The sequence below is a fragment of the Podarcis melisellensis genome (genome assembly GCF_964234715.1).
Source record: "Podarcis melisellensis genome assembly, chromosome: 5".
In the NCBI taxonomy this organism is placed as follows: domain Eukaryota; kingdom Metazoa; phylum Chordata; class Lepidosauria; order Squamata; family Lacertidae; genus Podarcis; species Podarcis melisellensis.
Window position 1 is genome coordinate 54,535,862 of NC_138537.1, and position 3,233 is coordinate 54,539,094.

The window sequence follows — 3,233 nt, forward strand, 5'->3', positions numbered from 1 at the left end:
AATACTGATAAGGATTATAAAAGCCAGCTGTGTGGGTGTTTAGGAGGATGTTAAAGACTTTGAAGGAAGGACGTAATTGATTACATAATACAGAATACAGATAACACTATCAAAGCCAGGTGTAATCTATTAAATAAAGTCCTAGAGCTGTACTAGCACCTCTAGCCGCTATTGGTGCCATATTCTGACCTTCTGTGATGAAAAGAAGGACAGTAGTAGAGACAGATAAAATTTGTGATGGCAGGATAGCTAGTCTTCCTTTTTCAAATGAAGGTTTTGAAGTTTTTGACAGCGATGGTCACTGTAGCTAGACTAGTCATACCAATAAATTTGAAATGTAGGGGATATAATGTAGATGACAAAACCTACTTATTATAAAAGAGATATTGAAGAATGTGTACCAGATTTATTGAAACATGGAGTCTGTTTGTCATTGAATTCTAGTAACGTAAAAGTAAAGGGACCCCTGACCATTAGGTCCAGTCGTGACCGACTCTGGGGTTGCGGTGCTCATCTCGCTTTATTGGCCGAGGGAGCTGGCATACAGCTTCTGGGTCATGTGGCCAGCATGACTAAGCCGCTTCTGGCGAACCAGAGCAGCGCACGGAAACGCCGTTTACCTTCCCGCCGGAGCGGTACCTATTTATCTACTTGCACTTTGACGTGCTTTCAAACTGCTAGGTTGGCAGGAGCAGGGACCGAGCAACGGGACCTTCTGATTGGCAAGTCCTAGGCTCTGTGGTTTAACCCACAGACCTCTCGCGTCCCTACTTTCCAATAATTATCAGTCTCTAAACTTCTATATCATTTTCACACATAATTTGACATCCTGCTTAATATATAACAGGAACCAAGCACAACTAATAACTGTATACACACTGTATACACTACTCTTTAAGCCATTATTTTCTTTTTGAATATGAATACATAATATAGAAATAGATAGATGAAAAAATTGATTTCTTTTGTAATTATCATTTCTTGCATTTAAAAAAGACAGGTGCATGCTAATGTACTGAGGAAAAAGAAAAAGAGCCACAAAAAAGTTTTTAACAAGAGGATTGTGGAAAGGATAGGAATGTGGAATATGTGGTCTCAATGTTGCTGAAAGTCTGGATATTTCTCTTCAGGAAATTCACAGTAAGAGAATGGGAATTAACAGAAAAATGAGAATTATATTAAGCCTTCTGTAATACCTTTAATATTTTTATAAAGATTTTTCAATCTTTCTACACTAGAACTGGCACAAAGTATTCATGATGTAAAATTTGCATATATAAAATAAAATAAACATTAGTTTTTCCTGCTGAACACACATGTGAATTTCATTTGAACAACTAATGTTATTCCAAGGTCAACCCCCTTAAAATTTCTTTCAAGTTCCAGGAACTCATACATTCTCTGCTATGACTTTGGCAATAACAGAAGCAAACCTGAGCATCCTTTCTCTTCCACTTACCTTGTATTCTCCAATACATATATTCTACTAACTCATTCTGTCAACGCAGGGATTACAGCTAGCTTTCTCCCTTTTTTTATTCCTGCATGCACTCTGAGCTTTCCTCTAATCTGTGTCAGAGGTTGGGGAATCCCTGAAATAGATTAAGGGGGCACATGGAGGAGGATGGAGGAAAAGTCCAAATGCCTTAGCAGTAATCCTTGTGCTGATCAGACCTTGATCTATTGCTACATTGGATACAACTCATACGTATTCATTCATGGCAAGAGAGCAGCACATAGGCCACCTTAGTTTCTTAATTAGTTGATGATTCTATACATTCTGAAGTGTAACCCAATTTCATTGTATTCACTGGACCTTCTATTGTACTGTTTTCAATCCCTCCTCCAACCATGTGGGTGGGTGGGGGTGTCTGTGTATCTGTGTGTGCTGGTATGTGTGTGTATACCTGTAACTCAGGCTAACATTTCATGTATCTGATGAACAGGGCCAAAGTCCTAGAGGTTTGTACCATAATAAATTTGGACTATAAGCTGCCAAAAGATTCTTTGTTGGGTTTGCTGCAACACTGTAATTGAACCATATAGTGAATCTCCCCCACCCTTAATCATCCAGATACTGTTGTGTATATAATAACTGTATATTTTAAATTGGAGTATAAGGTAAAGGTAAAGAGACCCCTGACCCTTAAGTCCAGTCGTGGACGACTCTGGTGTTGCGGAGCTCATCTCGCTTTACTGGCCAAGGGAGCCAGCGTTTGTCCGCAGACAGCTTCTGGGTCATATGGCCAGCATGACTAAGCCGCTTCTGGTGAACCAGAGCAGCGCATGGAAATGCTGTTTACCTTCCCGCCGGAGTGGTACCTATTTATCTACTTGCACTTTGACATGCTTTTGAACTGCTAGCTTGACAGGAGCAGGGACTGAGCAACGGGAGCTGACCCAATTGCGGGGATTCAAACCACCCACCTTCTGATCGGCAAACCCTAGGCTCTGTGGTTTAGACCACAGCGCCACTTGTGTCCAAATCGGAGTATACCTACCAACAAATTAAACTCTCCACCTACTGCTAACAAATAAATAATAATAATAATAATAATAATAATAATAATAATAATAATAATAATAATTTATTTATACCCCGCCCTTCCCTGTTCAAAAACTGGGCTCAGGGTGGCTAACAACAAATTTAAAACACTTAATTGTAAAAGCAGCATAAAATACAGTATATAAATAAAATAAAATTCAAAAATCAAAAATCAATTTAGGGGAAATAAACATTACATAATCCCCAGGGCTGGCTGACTGAATTGGTCCTACTTGGGCCAGAGAGGAGGCTAGGGGAGAATTAGCTGTGGGATCTGAGAGCGGGTAATCTTCATAAAAGGGGAGGGGGAGGGAAGAGAAGGGAAATAAAAGATCAGGCTGAATTCAAATTAAAGGCCAGGCAGAATAGCTGTCTTACAGGCCCGACGGAAGGAGGTTAAATATGGAAAGAGATATGAAATAAGAAAAGATAATGTATGAACAGTAGGTTCTTCAATATTAGGTCCAATTGCATTGTGACGTACAAGAACTTTCACCACATCAAAGGCCTTTTTTCACATCTCATGCCAAGGTCAATAATTTAGCTAATATTTGCATTGCATATGAATTGACAGAAGTGGTATCTTTTTGTTAAAACACTGACTGTCCTGCTATAACGAGATAAAGTATAAAATTCCATAGCACACCCTTTCACTTCTTAATCCTATATATACTGATGCATGTTTAAT